The 20,415-nt window shown below is 40.2% G+C and overlaps 1 protein-coding gene across 2 annotated transcripts in view; it reads left to right on the top strand.

Annotated features, from left to right (window-relative positions):
- Positions 1 to 20,415, top strand: part of CNKSR3 (CNKSR family member 3) — a 64,348-nt gene that overhangs the window by 10,571 nt on the left and 33,362 nt on the right. The window lies entirely within an intron of this gene.

Below are 20,415 nucleotides of genomic sequence, written 5' to 3'. Positions count from 1 at the left end.
GTTCGAGCTCCCAGTAGCGTCTGTCTCATGCTAGGCATGCCTGGAGACTTTTGTTGAGCTGTCAGTCACAGAAGTACTCATTTCCCAGATTGTCAGCTTGTATGTATGCTTACAAGTTTTGCTCAAATTAACATGGCTTGGTTGCTGCAGAATACTGAATGGACTGTGTGGTTTCTAACCCATGTATAACTGAGCATAATACATGTAATTTTATTGTCCAGTGTCATCCTCAGTTTTCCAAGGATTAAGAGTGTTTTGAAATGATAGTTGGAAACTTAGTTAATTACCTCTTGTGGCTTTACTGAAATATATTTTGCTCTTTAATATTCCTCTCTGTCACTGGGTGTTCTCAAAAATCTGTTAACTTTTGAAAACTAGTTTTCTATTAATATCTAAAGTATTTTCATTCTGTCTGCAGCATCCCCCTAGCAGTTTTGTTAGCCATATATGTGAGGGCCCTGCCTAGAGATGCTTCTGGCACCTAGGAATTATGCACTCCCTGGAAGCTGCACCAATAAAGTTGTATTCTGTAACAACTTTCCAGAAAAACCTAAACCAAACAAAACCCAATTTAGCTTGAGATGCTGTGAGAAAGAAGCAAGTAGCCATCAATTGAATTGACTGACTTCCCTACAAATATCTGATGGTGCTTTGATGTGCCTTAAAAGTATCAGAAAGACTTGTTTGGAGCTTCAGCAGAGGGTCAGAAATATCTTGTCGCTACCCTACTAAGAGAGTGGAATATCTGCTCGTGCTCTTGCCTCTTCATAATCACAAAAAAGACTTTATGGGGATGTCAGATGGAGTGGCTGAGATAGATATTGGGCTCTTTACTGCCCTCCTCTGCTCTACTTTACATCTAGGAAGAAGGTAGGGCTCCTGGTCAGGTTGACAGTATTTTGAACTTGTGTATGATTCGGACAGAGCCCTCGGTCAGCTTTGCCTCTGTTGATCTTGGATGGCTTTGTCTTTCTTACAGCTGGGGTGTTGCACTTGAACTCTGGTGAGGTCTCTGCTATTTTAGGAAGTAGTGTCATCACTGCACACATAACTGGGGCTGTAAGATGACATAGAATAATGAAAATGTGTCAGGCAGCTAATTGTTTGAAGCAATTGCTTTAGGTGTTTAAAGCAATTATAAAAATATGGGGAAGCTGAGAGATTTGGTGATTGACTGCGCAGTTGATAAACCTTGTTTTTTGACACAGTCTGTTCAAAGGAAGCTGAGATGCTTCAGTGATATGCTTTAAAACACCTATTGTATTGGGTGCCTCAAGGCAGGTCTCCCCTGTTGCTGGGACAAGGTTTATTGGCATGTTTTGATGCTGCAAAATTTTGGTGGGTTTTTTTTTTTTTTTTTTTTGTCTAGCTAGGAGTGTTAACTGTTTTGGTCTTTTCTTCTCCCCTCTCTGCTGTTGCCTTTATTGCTTCAAATGTATGCTGGATGCTTTCACTCTGAGAACTTTGTGGACAGGCCTTCCAGCCTTGCTCTGCACATCTTAGAATCACAGAATCATAGAATCATTTAGGTTGGAAAAGATCTTCCCTCATCTGTTCTTGGGAACTGAGTGGTTACTTTACCTGCACACCTTTAAGGTTTCTGATCCTTTTCACGTTGCTGCAAAGCTCTACTCAAAGCTGTCAGCTGTGATGGCATCAACCTTCCCAGCCCTTTGCAAGTGAAGGACAATGGCTAGTGCAGTGAAATGATCGCCTGTCCAGCGGCGTGGAGTGTCATTCCTCATCTTCTGTTCCTCTCTCTGTTTCAAGCTCCCTTTGAACAGGAGTTGGGATTTCTGTTCTTTGGTCTTGAGGCTCCTTGCGTGTCCTGGCTCATGGAAGGGGCTCTGATGTGCTATATAAAATAATGCAAACAATAACTTTTAAGAAGCTAGAATTCCTGATGTAAATGTTGTGGGAATTTTTAACATGAAGTAATGTATGCATCCAAGTAATGACAGTGTCTCCTAGGATAATCCAGTAGCGACTCCTGGGGATCTGTCCTTGATGGGAAGAGGTATGTACCATCAGCATTTTTCTGTTAATGTCATTCAGCTTGCTATGACATATTAATGTGATTGACCAGCCATCAGCACCTGCTATTCTCATGTGCCTGTACTTGTGCCTCCCTGGTGACCATGAGACTGTAGGGTGCTAGTCATAAATGTTTTGTAACAGTGTAGGAAGTTGTTATCTAAAAGGCTGGCTATCTGGCAACTACATCAGCTGTTGCCTTACAGAAAACTGCTCCCTGACTAGCTCATGGGTGTAACAGTAATCACAGTGTTTGCAAGGGTGCATACACAAAGGAGAGGCAGATGTGAGTAATGGACCTTGCTGCAATCAGCCAAAACAGTTCCACATGGTGGTGTGAGAAGGCAGCCAAACCAAATTAAAGGGATCACACCATTTCTTCTTGGGAGCCAAGAGGCAGGCAGTTTTGCAATGTTCCCTCTTGTTTCCACTGTGGGAACAGGCATCAGAGTGTTAATTACCAGAGTTCAAGAAAAGGAACTCTTGTGACTAATGAACTACTCCTTCAACCACAAATACCTTGAAACTTTTAAAAGGCAAGCTCTTAATTGCATGCTTGAGATGAAGGCCCTAGGGCAGGGGGTTGTTGGGCCATATTAACCACATAAAGTTGTCAAGCACAGAGGCTTCATGTGCTAGAGACACAAACAAGTTATGTAGAGTGTACTGTTACTGCTTTTAGAAAATGAAATTACTTTGTGCTTGATGTGTTGAAGGACAGTATTTATTTTTAGGGTCAGCAGCAAAGGCTTTTTTTTTTTTTTTTTTAACTTGATAAGGAGTGTAAAAATTACTCTTACTGCAAAGATGTTGACCTATTTTCCCCACGGAAGAGGCCTAACCTATTAAAGTTGACAAGTCGTGGAGTCATGACATAGGAAGTACGTTTCAAAGGGGACAGTGCTTTTGTGTTGCCTGTAGTCACTGTGATTAATATTAATATTGCATGTGATTGAATTTTGTGCTCATACTTGCTTCCATTTTATTTCTTTGGAAGAGTATTTATCTATGCTGTTGTGAAGAAGTTGTTGGCAACAGTAAAGGAGATGGGCAGAGTCTTGGTGATGGGATGTATGGGCTGATGGAAGTCCAACTCTGGATAAAGTGGGCTGAAGTTTTGATTTTTGTCTCTGAGTGGAATTGGTTAGTTGTTTTTTAAGTTGGGTTGTTGCTTTGCCAGGGAGCTTTGCTGCGCAGTTTTCTCTAAAGGCTTCCTTTGCTGGAGGTTTCAGCATGGAGATGGAGAGTGTGGCTGAGCGGGGGTCTGGCCTGTCCCCTCCGTCTCAAAACTCCCCAGGCTTGGCCAGCTCCCCCTCTAGGAAGAGGGTGTGAGCTGCTGCTCTCAGCTGTGGTCTGCAAGTAAATGCATGTTTTTGGTTTCTGTGGCTCTCATTCCAGCATCTTTCAGCAGGATTAGTGTGTGTGTGCATGAGAGCGGGAAACAGTAGTTGAAGTTTAGTGTCTGCAGACCAAGAGGTTGATGACAGTTTTATATCTATTGGAATTGAAAACCTTGGGAGTAAAAGAAATGTCTGTCTTATTTCACGTGAGCCGGGGGGGGATGTCTAGAGTGAGTAACTTGGGGATAAGAAGACTTCTATGTTGCCCTGTTATTATATGCCGATAATGCTCTCCTGTGGATTGCTTGCTTTTGAGATACTGCCACTTCTGTCAATTTGAAATAAACCCTAAGATGGGAAAATAATGCAAAAAATTTGTGTGCTTACTGTAGTTGAAGCAGTGTGACTGTTTAAAGGTCAGTTAAATGGTCTCTGTTTGGTGAATTTCTCATGGAAATTTTCAGTAGTAATTTCTCCCTATCTTTTCTCTTGTGGCTGTATTCCCCTTTATTCCCAGAATTTTCCTGTTATGTGATCTTTCCCAGGTGGTATTTTGTCACATCCTCACTGTCTCCTGGCTGTTTTATAACAGTTTTCAGAGGGTTTGGGACTTTTTTCCTCAGTAAGAAGATGCTTATAGAAGTGACAAAGAGCAGCAAATGTTTTGATGAATTGCTTTACCCCTTGGGTGGGGAGCCCTCATTCTTTTCCAGCTAATGGTAAGCAGAAGACAAGAGTATGTGGTAGCCTCTGTGGTGACGGTTTGGAAATAAGTTGGTACTTCACAGTTTTCTGCTTAAGGGTCTCCATTACTTGTGCAGAGGGCACTGCTGAAGCTGGTGGGTTTTCTGGAAGTTTTGGTAGAGAGTACACACAGGGATGGTGCTATGGTCTCAGTAGCAGTCTCGGTTTGGGGATGTGAAGCCAAGTCTGCATAAAGAGAGAGTATCTGTATGAGACACTGTTTCTTTGCTGCCATTTCAAAAACTTCTAAAAATCACTAATGCCTTTAATTCAGAAAAGAAACCCTCCTTTGCCTCACCCCTCCCCACCCCTTACCTTCCCCCACTGTTCCCCACACTCTGTAAGACCTAATGATTAACTTGGGTGTAAATAAGGTCACTACAGTGCCTGTAAGTGAAGAACAAAGATGAACAGTGATCAAACAGGCTTCCATAAATCACCGTCTTAAAAGTTCATTGCCACATAGTTAACAAATAGGAGTACTCTCAGGAGTCCGAAGAGGATCAGCCTGGTTGTATGTTCTCTCTCTCCTTACGAAGTAGCACACTGAAGTATTAATTCTGAATTTACATTTCCAAATACATCCTTGGGCACAGTGAGGAATTACTTATGATCTGGAAGTTTGAAAACTTGATCACTAGCTGGAGATTACTACACAGTACTAACCATGAGGCAGATCAACTTGCAGAAGTCCAAGCTGTGGAAATAAGCTCTAGCTTGAAGAGGGTATTTGATCTCTTTAGGTAGCTTGGAAATAAGGCTCTGTAATACTTGAGATAAAGTATGCACCCAGGAGAGAGGCTGCTCAGGCAGCTTTAAGTTGGTTAAAACAAATAACTGTATTTGAATAAAACTTATGATATTTCTGGATCAAATGTATCTTTTTATCTATTTGTTATCTATTATCCATTTACTATTATTTATTATCTATTTAATGTATCTTTTCTGGATCAAGTGTTTCTTTTATTAGTGGGCAAACTGCTTCTAAGTTTCCATGCTTCCAAGTTTCCATGCCTTTCAGTTTCACACAGTCTTTATACCCATCAGATGGCACTTTAAAAAAAATGATGCAACTTTCAAATTAAAGATGGGAAAGGGAGAGGGGGAGAAAAAATAAATTGTAAACTTTTAAAGGAATTTTGTAACCTCTTATGTGTTTTGAATTCATGGCTCTAGTAAGTCTGTTCTGTGATTAAGGTAATTATAATTCCTTTGACAGATCAGCAGAATGGGAGAGCATACCATATTTCAGTGTTGCTCTGGGAAGCTATGTTGAAGACAAGATAAGTATTTGGTAGAATAAAGTGGCTACGCTTCTTCCAAATCTGTATTTCAAGGACCAGCAAAGCTTTGAGAATTTTACAGTGCTCATAAAATATAGCTTAGTTCTTCTTTCTACCCTATTCTTCTCTTCAAGTATGTTAGTCACGGAGCTACATAAAGCACTCAGTTTCACGTGAAACTTTGCATCTATTACTTCTCATTATTTCTACTCTTTCTACAGATTTGCAAAAAACACTGAAGTTTGTAACAGCTGGTAGTAGACAGCATAAAACTTCTGAGCACCCACTGGATGGTTGATTTTTTTTTTTTTTAAAAACTTAATGCTACTTGAAAGGTAAATAGAGGAGCAGAAGAAAAATAAGAAATTAATGTCTAGGTGACTCTAGAAATAAAATTTGGGGAGGGGAGCATATTGGATTTAAAAAACAGGTGCAATCATTTTTGCACCCGCTGTTTTTAGGACAGTATTTGCATCTGTTTGTTTCTAGCCTGTTTTTCACCTGTTTCAGAGACTTGGGGATTGATTTCATTCTTTGTGATTAACTACTGTGTTAAGAATAAGTGCAGTCATCCCTCCCCTGCTCTTGCAGTTTCTCTCATGTGTCTTTGTAACCCAGGCTAGGTACATTACATTGAAGAGGTTTTTGTCTGTGTGATTTTATTGTTAACAGGTATCTCCTGCTGTTAGTGTCAAACTAAATAGCTGTATCCTTGTGACTGTGTACTTGGGGTAGCTAAAGCAGGATCTACATTCAGGAAACTGCATTATGCTCTGAATCATCAACATCAGTGTACAAGAAGTACCTGTGGGGTTGGTTTGTTTATTTATAAAAAGAACAATGAAGAAAAGTGGGGAAGAACAACTGGATTTGCTGGGAAGCAGGATCACAAACCTATCATAGTGATGCAAAATTTAGTAGGTGACATTGTGATCACTGCCCTTAACCTACAGTTCTGCTGCTGTGTTATTTTTGGTGCTTAAAGTAATGTTACAGGTTCAGGATCAGGGCCTCATTGTAAAAGATTGCATGCAATCTCCCACATACCCACATGTACACACGTAGTGTGCTCCCCAAGGACTGAGTTGTGTCAGACATTAAGAATGCAAACCATTTGTGGGATTTTCATCCCTTCGTGCATCAGTTTTGCAAACACAGAACTCAAAGCCTTAAGCGGAGATTGTCCACTTAATACTCTCTTAGAAGTAGGGCTGTTAAGCGATTAGTTTATCACTTTCAGAAATGTTAACTATTTAGTCTTATTTAAAATCTGATTTAGACAATTTTCCCCCTTGGTTACTGTACAGCTGTAGATGTGGCTGATGTGAAGTTTGATATAACTGAAATTGAAAGTAGTAGTATTTGGGATGAGGGAGAACTATGGTCCTTACAAGGTGGATCAGCCACTGGGTTAACAGCTATTTTCTTCATGAGTGGCTTGTCAGTCTTTAGCAGGTATCTGCCTGTTTTTGCTGTGTATAAGGGTTACCTTTCTCTACAAGTTCCTGTCCTTTCAGCTGTTGAATTTGTGCTTAACTGAGATGAGCATGGGAATGGTGATTTTTTTTTTTTAAATTGATTATTGATTAATTTGTTTTGTATGAAAGCCAACCCTAATGAAAAAAGTTAACATACAAAGAAAAAGATATTTTGCTAAAACAAGCTTTGATAGTAACGTTTTTTTTTTTTTTTAAAAAGTGGATAGTGGCATAGCAAAAACTCAGTATGAGGAAAAATTGACTATACATAAGAAATCAGCGATGCCAGGTAGACAAAGAGTTGTTAAATGCATGAGAATAATGAACTGAAGAAGCATTGCTTTGAAGTGTCAGTAGACAAAAAATAATTCAGGTGGAAATACATGTGGCTGTATTTTACTGCGGTTAACTCTTTGTGAAGCAGAAACATTTCCTCATTCAGACAGTTTTGAATTTTTGACACCTTGAAGTTTCATCTTGTGATGGCGCTGATGTAAACTGTGTGTTACTGTGAATGCATTAACATTACAATTGAAATTACAAGATGTTATAAGGGGAATAGCTCATTAAATTGTCCAGGAGTGCTCCCGTGTCTGGTGCTGTTGTGAAAATTGTTTTTAAATTTGGTTGTGAATTACTTTAAAGTATAGTAATAACAAAGTTAGGTGAGTTAGAAAAGTACAGTGATACGGAGCTGTCTCTTGGTAAGTTTAACTTCATATGTCTGCTTCTTGGAAAACTGGAGCAAGGAGATGTGAGGGATGGGGTGAAACCTGCCAAACAACATACCCCTTGGTAAGAAGTGAAATGTTGCTTTGCTTTAAGCAATACTATACAAAATGACTGATGGTAATAACATCTGGATCCCAGAAGGCCAGTTGGACCAGCACCCTGGGACACTGATGTGACACAGCATAGCCAGTTTTGAACACCTAGGCAGTAAATGCACTTGGTGTGTCGTGATACCCCCAGATACAAAATATTCAAGAGAGCAGCGTCGTGCAGGAGGGACTTTATTGTTATGTCAAGTACTGACAGTACAGAGACTACCTCCATCTATGTACCATCTTTTCCCTGCCCGCCTCCCCGACCCCAGCAAATACTTAGAGGGGCAAATAGGATTGTCAGCTATGCCTTGTAGGACCATGTATTAATGTGCTAGCTGTGCAATCCTCAACCCCACACTGCACTGTATTCCTCACTGTCGTCTTCTATGTTTTGTGGCATTCACTGCCTCTTGTCCAACATCCATCCCATTCATTAAGCCAAGTACTGTCCTGCGAGATCTCTCTGGTTCCTCCTATATGGCACCTACACAGTATATTTCCCAAACCTGTGCCTCACATGGTGTCATTTGCTGCCAGGCGGTACAATAGTGTGTCAGGGGTGGTGTATGTTGGTCCACAACACAGAGCTTGTCCAGCCTGCTATGTGCAGCATTTCTCTGGTGCACTTGTGTGCCTCCCAGAGGATGCTCAGACACAGGCAGAGCACCTGATGGGGCCCCTCATCACCTCTACTTTGGCGCTGTCACTTTTGCTATGGATAGGGCCTTTAATGTTTTCTGGCAAGGGGGTGGTAGTATGGTGCAGGTGGGAAAGAAGGGGATCAGGGATGTTGGAGTGGGATGGGCAATGGGAAGAACGAGACTAGAGAGGTGGTTTTCAGCCATACAACATGATTTACAGACTGTATCCTAATTCTGTAATTTCCACAGCTTCCAGAGTCTTTGCCTCTGGGGATTTAAATGATTCCATATTCTTGCTATGGATTAAGCTGCAATATGTATTTCCCTAGAACAATAAAACAAAATTAATTTTTTTTCCATTTAAAAAAAAAAAAAATCTGGTTTCTGTAATCTTGTGGATGACTCCACAGCTAGCATGGAGACTATTTTAGGTTCAGTGCTATTGTACTTCTGTAAGTGAAATGGTAAAGTGTTTTAAAGGCTTGCTGTGAGTAAAAGTTCTCCTGTAAAAAGTGTGTGTTAGAATAGTGGTATAAAAAAGAAACCACCCAACAAATTCAGCATGGTTGTGTGAGTTGGAAAACTCTGGGAAATGTATTTCTCTGTGGCTGCATTGATTTAGTGAAAACATCTGTATCTGTTAGCAGCAGAAATAAGATTTCTTTTGGGCTTCTCTTTGGAGCTGTTAATGGGTGTGAGGAAATACACCTCTTTAAGTGGGGTCCGCAGCTGGTCCAGTGAGGAGCAGTGTGGGGGGTCTGAGGACGTACAAGTCAGGTCTCCGACAGATGAGCTCTGCTGGGCATAGTTGTGCCACATTCTGCTGTTTATCACCATCCCCCTGCAACTTTCTGCCCTTGTTCTCTGCAGTAATTCTGCAGCAAAGATGGCAGACGAGGATGTGTCCTCCTACATATTTTCCCGATTTACAGCCCATTGTACTAGCTGAAGCTGCTGCTGATGTTGAGCTTATAAAGGTGCTATTGCAGAGGTTGAGGCACAGGTCTCTGTGCAGCTTGCCTTCTCCTGTCAAGATGTTGATGTTAAGTGGCTGGGACAAACCTGTCTCTGGTGGTACGGGGGAGCTTTTCCTCACTTTTATCCAAAGTGAGTTGGCAGTAACCAGCTATGTGTCTCTGTGTGCTGCCTGGGATGCAATGAAGTGAATTCTGAGGTCATGTTGTCCCCCTGTGTGTGGCCGCCTTACTGAGAGAGTGAGTCAGGGTGTTGGACCAGCCTGAAGATGAAATGGCAATTGGTCTCCTACCTCAGTTCTTGTTGCCACCTAGCTGCAGAAGAGACAAATGCTGTGGTATGCCCATGGGTGGTTCGTTTCTGAGGTAGTCATCCCATATGCTCTGTACAGGAGAGGGCATGTGGTGAAGTGGATTGATTCCCTACAAATCCTAGCACTGTATGGAGGCAGGGACAAAGATCTTGTCTGTAGATGCTTCTCAGCTGCAGTTTTCAGTGGCCAGATACCACTCTGCTTTCATTCCTGCCAAAACCTGGCTGTGCCTAGGCAAAGGTGTTATTTACATCAATGGAACAAACAGTTAACTTTTCAGTGAGAGGGAAAAACAGACCTACCTTGACTACAGAAGCTGCAAATTTCTGTTTGAGTATAATTAAAACATATTGGCCAGCATATCTTAAAGTGTATTTAGTATGAAGAAAAAGGCTTAGTGGGGTGAGAAAAAGGAATACTGGAATCATCTGGTTTTCTCCGCTTTTTACTTTTGACTTAACTACTTGCTTTTATTTCCTGCTGGAGAGACTTGGTGGTTCTTTGAGCCCATGTGCATTGGGAAACCAACTTCTGAGCATCCAAGAGGAGTGAGATTTTCAAGCCCAGGGTAGAACAGAGTCCCCATATTTAAACTTTTGTGAAAGTTTCATTGTCAGAATTTTGACACAGTACGTGAGGAAGATGCTTTATGTCCTTAATCGCTTGTAGGACACATAAATTTGTCCTGATGTGTGTGGAACAGTTCTACACTCATTGCTGGAGTAGAATTATTGAAGCCACTCTACACTAGTGTAACAAAGTAGCTACTGTCTCTTGATGACCTGTTTAAGCAACACCTTTTAATAGTTACGGATATCAGTTGCAAGCAACAAAAAAAGAAGAGAATTTTCTAGGGTGTAGGAAAGAGCTGGCAGTGGTTTTAGACCTTTTAAATCCTATTCCATCTTTTTCACCACAGCCATTTAGTCATTTTTCTTGCCTCCCCTAATGCATGCATGTGACTTTAAAGTCATATTGAGTGATTATTCTTTTACCATGCTAAAAGCTCCATATTTGCTGACACTGTCAGTTATGTCTTCACCAGCAAAATGTTTTTATTAGGTTGTAGCAAACACTAGGGTATGTTCACTGGACATGATGGCTGTCAAAAGAGTTTGAATGAATTAGTTCAAGAACAATCTTTTTTAGTAACAATTAGATGTGAATTTTTCTGCCATTGCAGTAGTCTATTACAGTATGCAGAGCCGAGCTCTGTTGGTTTAAAATAATTTTTCTGTGGGGGATAAGTTGATTGCTAGATACAATGGTGAAAGCTTAGGGTGAAAAGAATAACAAAATCTGGGTCATACTTGCTGGAAGTGCTTCTGTGTCAGTGGAGAGCCATTCTAAACCCATTTAATTACACCTATTTTAAATGCAACCAACAGAAAAATAGGCACAGCTTTTGCATGTGTTAATATATTGGGCAAAGAGATGTTTTCTTGTTTCACTTTGGAGTTTATAGTAGTTCTTAGGCGCTACTTGAGCAATAAATGTTGATTAAATAAAAGTGCCTTGTTACAGGTTTATTTGGTTCATGTTGCCTTGCTCATGCTGCAGTATTCCCAGGGGATGAATGTGACTTGCATCTTGCCACAAGTAGGATATTGTTTTTACTGTGAACTCGGGGAGGATGTTGTCAGCAGTGTCCCTGAAGACATCTTGTGGTATTGGCTAGGAAGCTATTTGGGCTTGTCTGCCTAGGGCAGGTGTGTTCTCTATTTTAATGAGTTTTGCATGCATTTGCTGAATGTTGGCTTTCATCGTGTGTTCTGTTGAAACTTAGAGTGCCAGGTCTATCCGCAAAGAACATATGGATATGCTCTGCTTCCATCTCATTTATTTAGTTTGCCAAACAAAATCTGTTAAAGCATGGAAAGATTGCTTTTGCCAAGCGTAGCTGGTCAGTGAGTGATGTAGATGATTCTTAAAAGAGAAAACCAAAGCATGACTGTTGTATTGTGTGAAGCTACTTTATCACATGGAAGTTAATCCCTGATGCAGACAGAGAATATACACCAAAGTCAGCAGGAAAAAAAATGTTGTGCATTAGTTTTCTTCTTTTTTTCATCTTTCTCTGGTCGGCAGTCCTGTTGTGGTAGTGGCTGGGATTAGTGAAGAGTTACAGCTGAAATGCTGCCAGCAAGACACTGTGCTGCCAGGTGTTTGAGGTCTTGAATATAAGCCCTTGTTTGTGGTTCCTATTATTCCCTCTTGGAAACCCATTTTCCCAAGATGGGTGTATGGGGTGACATTGCAGAGTCTGGCTGCCTGGGGCTGTGTGGTAAGCCCTGAACAAGGATGTCTCTTATCTCTTCCCTCTTCCTTCCAGGTGAGTCAAAATATCAACCCTAGAAGCCAAATGATACTTAATGGCCCAATGTTCAGAGGTGGAATCCACGTTCTCTCAGGGAAGTGGATGGCATTAGAGAGTGTGATGTCAGCAAAGCCCCACTAGGTTATGGCCGAGTACGTGCAGTAAGGGCCCACAGCTGTGTACAGCTGTCCAGTCCAGCTCTGTGGGTGAAAAACATCACTACATGTGTATTCTGACCCACCTGCCTTCAAATCGGTGGGAATGTAATGCAATAGATTTTTTGGGGGTTTTTTTTGGTGGTTTTTTTTTGTTTGTTTGTTTCATGGTATACTCTACTTTTTCATGTCTAGAGGGAATGCCCTGTCAAATTGAAAAAGGCTTTAATTTCTGTCTCTGTCATTGTGGCAGTGATCTATTTTTCAGTGTAGTAAAGTGTGATTGGTCTATGTCTTCATGCTTGTATCTCTTTATAAAAGAGATATCTTTCTGGTTAAACCTGTATGTCACTATCCTGTGTCCTGTTTTTTGTTTTTTTTTTTTTTCTTAGAAATGTGGCATTTCAGCACAATTCACTTTTCAATTTCTATAGCATTACATTTTAATTTTGCCTTTAATTTGAAGCCTTAAAGCTATGTCATCGTCATACTAGGAAACCCCTTATGGAAAATAGTAGAAATAGGTTTCTCTTCCCCCACCCCAATTTTTTCTATGACTTCCCTGAAAAAGAGCTATAAAAAAGAAAGAAAACTCAACTTCTGAGTTTTAGCTGAAATGCTTTTGGAGTTAAATACCATTAACTTTTCATTTATTATAGAATTGCTTTTATCTCATTTTTTTGTATGCTACCACTCACTCATGTGAAATATATTTTTGCAGTCCTGATGTAAGTTCACTCATTGTCAACTGAAGGTACAATTTCTAAATTAATTCACTCTTGCAATTTCCCACTCACTGTTAATATCTCAAACTGGATTACAACCCACAAAAGCAGCTGTGTGATTCACTGTGATCTATTTCCTAGTATTACTAGGGTCTATTTTTGCTGTGGTTTTTTTTACCAGTCTGTAAAAGCTTTGATTTATATCTTTGGTACAAATTGATTTCGCAATTCAGTATTGGTGTTTAGCCTTTTCCTTCATTACCCTCCCTCCCTGCCTTCTGTATCTCTACATAGAGTTTTTGTATTTTTGGGAAAATCTCTTGTCACTACTACAGTAAATACTAACACCAATAGTAGCTTTCACTGGTGAAGATAGAACAACTTTCTTAAGTCTTAGGATAAAAGTAATTAGAAGGAAGCTGCCATCTACATTTTAGTGCTGTGTGGGGCACAACTGTGGAAGTCCTGTGTCCTGTGCCGTCTAGCTCAGTGTCTCATCCTGAATGTTTGCCAAAAAGGGATACGTTAACGAGGACTGTAGGAAAGATGGCATATCGTGTGTTTCCTTCTGTAGGCTTCCTAAAGCCTTTAACCATTTCTGTTTGAGTCTTTCAGTCAGACATGACTTCTGTGGCGTTTTTTTTCATGAACCTCTTCACCTTCCCCTGAACCCGTATGGATGTTGAACATTCATTGCATACTGCTGTGTAAAGAATCACTCTTTTATTGCTTGTTCGGACCTGTTACATGCTAGCTTCATTGGCTCTCCCAAATTCCTCTATTGGAAGAAATGATGTATAATCAGTGCTCTTTCTGTTTTTCTGTGCCACTTCTGGCTTTATAGGCCTTTATTGTGTCCTCTTCCCTACAGTCTTTTCTTCTGTGAAGACTCCACTCTTACTCCATGTCTGCTTAGTTTCCTGAAAATATTTTGTGAGGGAGATCTGAGTGGGTTTTTCTGGCCTCCGTAGAGAGAGGTCTTGCTTTGCAAACCTGCTGGAGCTCTAGGAAGGGTTCAGCAAGCGTGTGGACAAAAGCTGTTTTGACTCTTCCTTAACAAACTTCATGATTTACCCTGTAAAGTGTTGAAGCTTATAGTTGTCCTCAAATTTACAGTCTGGAATATGATAATGGGTACTGCTGGAATGGTCTCAATCAGTGGCCTTGTGGGGAGGACTGGTAAAAAGTATAGCACAGCAGAAGGCCTGTCAATCTGAGATTGCATCTATATGGAGCAGCTAAAGGTTAAACACAGTCTTCATAGCCCTTGTGGTCAGCATGGTTTACAACCCAAATTTACCCAGCAGTTCTTTTATTACAAGGCAAAGCTTTCAGTTTTGCATTCAAAAGAAGCTAAGGGATTTATGGATGGATTTGAATGGAATGAATGGATTTATTTTGAGGTAGTGTGAATGCAAGTGTATGTAGCCTGTTTTTCCAGGCTAAATATGTTAGTTGGAAATACTGAAAATAGGAACATGTTGCAAAAGGCTCTCTGTGCAACTGTCAGTCAGAGGGGATTACAGAGGGGACAGTAAAGCACTCATTATCAAAGTTGAAGGCTTCACCCTTTCCCTCTGTCCTGCTGTGACCTTCATGAGAGAGCTGCCCTTTGCATCCCTGCTGGCAGGCAGAGGCCAGCAATTTGTCTGGTTCTATCCCTATATGAAGCGGGGGACAGACAAGAAACTTCTGTATGGTTCGGGCTGTCCTAGGCAATGCCTGTCCTCAGCAAAGCTAGACCTAGTGCCTGCTGAGGCACCAGGCTGTCCCTGCTTGGTTAGGATGCAGGTGATTAAACAGAAATGTGGAGGAGTTGCTTCCAATTGACTACCTGAGGAGAACTTATTTTATAAATAAGCTGGTTTACCCAGGAGACATTTTGTGATGCTGATAATAAGCAGCTCTTGCTCTTCAGTTCTGTGTTTGGGTTTTTTTTGTTTGTTTGTTTTTAAAGTGAATGATACTTCAGATGGTGGCAGTGTTATGAGTGATTGTGAAACTACTCGGATTAAAAAAATTGAATGAGGAAGTTTTTTAACCTTTGTACACTAGATAGTAATTCAAAGATCTCTTGAAGGCTTTTATTTTTTTTGTGGCAAACTAAGGCCTTTGAGCTCTTTTCTGGCCCCTATAAGTGGCTTTCACCAACTGACAACTAAACTTTTGTTTGAAAACTTATGGAAAGATAAATGCTAAAATGATCATGATAGCTAAGAAACAATCGGGCAAGTGGGTGCTAGAAAGTCAGTTCTTACCTAAGCTCAAATTATTACTGAATTAAGTTTCCACTGACTGCTCTAGATTTATTTTTTTTATCATCCTTTTAAAGGACCTTGAATTGCTTTGTTAAAGTCATCCCTGGCTCTGTTTTTCTGTAACACTGCAGGAGGAGAATGGCATCCCTGGTGTTACAGTGGAACAACCTTCGCACTGTGTTCTATATTTAAAAAAACCTGTGTGTTTGTTTTCTTTCTCCTTGAACTTTTCAATTTGTTATTTTTCACCCTGTACCTGTCCTACTGAGCTGCTTTATCTTCTCACAGCTGTCTTGCAGACCTTTGTCCTTATTTTCGTTTGCCTTCTCAGGTGCTTGTTCACCCACTTATGAAGTAGCTCTTTTCTCTTTCTAGAGTTCGTTTGCTGCCTTGATTCCCTCCTGCTTTTTCTTTTATTAATTTCTTCCAGTCCTGGAAACAGATGGAGGAAATGAAGGGAGGAAGCTATCACAATAACAGTTGTAAAATGATATGGAATATAAATGATCGTCTAATGGCACATACCATGGGGTTTGTCAAAGATTCTCCTAGAACTGATGATCTTTTAAAGCTTGGGAGGATGGATTGAAGTTGGTGTGTGCAAGGAGTCTTTACAGACTAAAAGTGGCAACTGAATAGACCCTAAAGGGGAGACCAGAGTAAGAGTGACTTAGGTGGGAAGGTCAGATTCTTACAACATTTAAATGGGTGTTTCTTAAGGTGATGAAGCAAAAAAGACTTTGGCAGTCCAACCTAGCCAGCTGTCTAAGTGAGCCCCTCAACAGGTTGGGGGTTGTAGTTCAACCTTGGTGCTACCCTGAGACACCAGGTGCTGCCAGTCTGTTAGAGTCGCCCAACAGAGAAAAGGTGAGTACATGTTCATAAGAAGGCTGTACTTCCTTGAGACAGTGAGCAAAGACCCCCATGGTGGTGCTATGTGAAGGAGAAGGTCTGGTACTTATGAGTTCTTCCTCTGTTCAAGTGGCTTGTGCTCCTCCTGCTTTCTTGTGTCAGCTTCAGCATTTTACAAGGTATCCTGAGAATCTTTTCAAGTTCCTGAACTAATGGTAAATGATCCCTGTCACCTTCCAGTTCCCCCTCCCTGTTCCTTCCTCAGTTCCATGCTCTATCTCCTCTTCCCCTTCCTCGGTCCCCTCCCAACCCCCTCCCCGTTGGAGTATATAGACTCTGTGGTCTCTCACAAGAAGAGGGTGAGGAAGAGTGGGATGGTGGGAGGAAAGAAGACACGGCAAGTCAGCTGGCTTTTGGACCTGTTAACTGTTTTTATTGCTTTATGGTAGGTAAATTGTTTGGTAATGTGCAGCACAGAAGTTGAGCAAAAAGCATGAAACTATTTAACAACTCTACTTATAAAGCACACGTCTCTAGTACTTTGAGAGTCAGATATGCCATTGCTGAATGGCTGACATCCATCAACTGTAGAAATGGTAATTCTCTCTGAATAGTAAACTGATAGTTATGGCTTAGACCCAAGCCTCCCCCTTAACCCTCTCAAAGTTGTTTTTTTCCCTCAATTCTTATTCAAAATAACTTTCTTAATCTTGGAAACAGACTGAGATTGGTATCAGTGCAAATCTGTAAGTCTAAGTCCTGTCCTAATGTTTTTGCATGAATGCAAGGTATTGAATGTCTTCTGGGGTGCTTTGCATGGTGATGAAAGGTTATTTTAGACAGAAAAGTCTAGACAGTTCTTAGGATCTGTTGCACATCTCTACACCTGCCAAAATTTGGGAGGGAGTTTTGTTGCAGTTACCCTGCAGTTCCTCAGAAGGGATTTCATGATATGAGTAATGCTAATTAGACTAGTCGTGTGTGTCCTCCTATCCTGTTCTGCCCCACCCCCCCATCACTGCTACTTTTGTTGTAAAATTTGGGTAACATTCTGTAATTGCTATTTCTGTTTCCATCTTCCCTCATGATGTATGTAGGAAGGATGTTCTCTTTTTGTGCATGGTTTTTATATATGTGCAAGGAATAATATAAAGATTTCTCACAGGCATTTGAGACAAATGCGTTTTAAATACACTTTGAGCATAAAAATAAATAGATTAGACTTCAGAGGGGCTTTTCAGTGGGTAAAGGAAATAAACACATATCTTTTCCAATGTCAGAGTGTTAATTGTATTTTTTTGAAAATAGAGAAAACAATTTTCTTGCTTGAACCTGCTAATATTGCACTGTTGAAAATTACCTGGCATGTAAGAAAGCATCTTTCTGAGTAATGTAGACTGCTTTTTATAGTTTTTAAGTTGTGTAAGTTTCTCAAAAATATCCAGACTTTGCTAATGGTCAATACAAAGTCTATGTGAGGCTCTGAAGTTCACAGAGAAAATACATAGAAGGAACTGAGATGTTCGAAAGAAGGAAAAAATGAGCAATTCATTTAGATTATCAGTGGCATTTGAATGCTGACTTTTTAAACTTTACTTAAATATTATTTTGTTTATTTTATTGAACAGCTCTGAGTCCTGTTTTCCTCCCTTTTCCTTTCCCTTTTGGAGAAATAGGAATTTTTTGGTTTGCATGTGATGTTTAAACATTTCATTCATATAATGGAAAATTAAACAATAGGCTGTAAATGTGGTTGCAATCTCAATTAAAATATTTAAGATTTTTCCATATGTTTCTTAGTAAAAATAACAACACTAATGTTAGTAAGCTCATCTTAAACCATTAGTGAATGCTTGCCATGAGTGTGTGGGTCTGTCTTCACTTCCTGCTTTGCATAGTTTTGGTCACTTAATCTTAAATACCTTTTTAGCTGAGCAGCTGTACCTCTGTGTTGACTGTTTTGAATTATCATTGTGTGATTTTGTAATATTTTGTTTTATAAAATATAGTCTTATGGTGTGATTGTAGAAGTATTGTTTTTAAGGACTCTTATTAAAAAAATATTTTGGAGGTAGCTGTTAAAAGTTGTGATAGACCTTCAAGAACAGACAAGCATGAATTAAAAAAAAGCAAGCACAGACAAGCCGAAAGCCATAGTTGTATTTCTTGGGGGAGATATATACATTTGTGAGTCTCATGTTTTAGCATAGAATGAGGATCTAGAAAGTTAAGTCACCACACCGAAAGGATAGTGGGCAAAAGCAACACTGCATCCCAAACCCTTAAATAAAAACTTCATTGCATGCTGAATAGTGTTTTATTTTAGGTGTTTGTGTAATTTGTAATGGAAACTATGGGCTTACAATGGCAAATGGTGGGAAACAGTGGTCTGCAAGACAGCATTAAAAATTGGGAATGCCAAATATGTGTGCTGTATGTCAGCCTTGGTTGAGAATTTGTTTTGAAAAAATAAATTGTTAAACAATGAAGGCCAGATCTTTTTATTATTTTTCCTGGGAAAAGAGTTTGTATAGCCTAAGGGAGAATTTGGTGCCTGTGGGAAAGAGAACACTGGGCTCAATTTTCAAAATTTATGCGGCCTTGCCAAGACAGATGGGAAGAAACAAGAGTGTCCCCCCAAACAACTGTAGCCCTGGGAGACTCTGCTCATCTTGCATGCAGGTTTTCCCATTCATAATTATGCTTTAAAAATCAAGCTGCGCACACTGGTAGCTCTGTATGTGGAGGAGTCAAGCTTGTTCAGCCAGATTTTGATGTACTACAATAATTAAGCTTCCCGAGTCATGGAAAGGGGTCACTGTTAAGTGCCAGGGTGCTTGTCCTTCCTAATTCCTGAGTGAGCATTATAAAGGCAAGTGACGTGTGTTAAGTAAGGTTGTACTTTTGAGAGTCCATCATCAACAGATGTGCTGTGACCAGACACTACAAGGCAGCAGTGACTGCTCATGCTGCTGTTATGAAATGAGTATGTTTTACGTGACTCCTAGAACCCCCCTTGTGATTTGTCTCAAATGTTTTCTTGGCAGTAGGATGTGCCAGGAGTGCTTGTTTTCCAGGCTGCTACTGTGGTTCCATGAGTGGAACTGAGTGCTGGTCTTCTGGCTCTTGTTTCCTTGTAGTTCAGGATGCTGTTCGTGTTTCTCATCTGCAGCATTCGACATCCTGTCCATCTCAATGGCTTCCTTTTGAGCCAGCATAGTGGATAAACATCCTTTATACAGCTAAAGGTTCAATGTTTTTAAAACGGAAGGGTCAAACAATGTAGCTGTTGTGGATGCTACAAAGTAGATGTCAAATGTGTAATCTGAATTTTTGCTTGTCCACTATTTTCAGTGAAGGTGGTGTATTTCTACAAAATGTATCTAATTGGATCTGTTTCTTTTGCTCTAGTTAATGTGTTGAACTGGAACAGGGCATCAAGAGCACTGCATCATCTTTAAAATAACACATCCATCCAAATTTTTTCCCCAGATTGTTGCTGCTCACAGGATCTTTAAGAACAGAGGAAATGAGCAGAATACACAAGAAAACAGGATTAACACATGAAGTTTAGTTAAATAAAACAAAATGAAAACCAGAAATCCTTTCTGTAACCACTGGGGAAAAGATACTGTAGAGAACAGCATCATAGAATCACAATTTAAAGTGAAGATTTTGAGGATGTTGCTGGGGCAAAATACTCTATTTTAAAAATACCTGATAGATACAAAAGCGAAATAGATTTCTTATTCGTGTGTGCCATTAATCCTTAGCAAGGGGAAGGAATGGCTGATTCAGGAAGCTGCAGGGTCTCATAAATCAAGGGAATAATGAGACTTGAGCCAAACTTCATTTTGATTGCCTTGCCTTTGATTGTTCCATTTTCCTCTCATCATTCATTCAGTCCTTTTATATAAAAGTGGATGGGGAACTGTGGTTTTTTGTGCTTTTGTTTGTTTGTTTAACTAGGCCTTGGGGAAGATCTTTGTTCTCGCCTTGTCTTGTTGTATTTCTTTTTTTTGGTCAGTTGTTATTTTTTGTTGTTGTTGCTTTGGTTGCCCTTCAGGGTTTTGGGTTACCCTGATAGCTGAGTCTATGCCTGTTCCCTGATATCTTTGCCTATGCAGACACCAAAGGGACGTTCTTAACTGCTGAGCTTGATCCACAAGGAGCAGGAGGGTTGTGCATTCTCTTAGGTGACCCAAAGACCCACATAGCCTGTGTGCTCTGTTTCTGTGCCCCCGTGGTACAACTTCAGCTGTGCTGCAAGTTTCTTTCATAATTTGGCATCATATATTGTATGAACTTGCAATTTATGCCTTTTGCAGGGTTTGTTTTTTGTTGTGTGTGTGGGGTTTTTTTGTGTGTGGTTTGGTTTGTGTGGGGTTTTTTTTGTTTTTAATCAGGAGGAAGGGGAAGAAAAGATAGAAATTTATAATCACATCCCTTTCTCTCTCTTTTGTGTTTTGGTAG

The sequence above is a fragment of the Aquila chrysaetos genome, chromosome 8, assembly GCF_900496995.4.
Source record: "Aquila chrysaetos chrysaetos chromosome 8, bAquChr1.4, whole genome shotgun sequence".
Classification (NCBI taxonomy): Eukaryota; Metazoa; Chordata; class Aves; order Accipitriformes; family Accipitridae; genus Aquila; species Aquila chrysaetos.
This window is presented reverse-complemented; position numbering and strand designations above follow the sequence as displayed.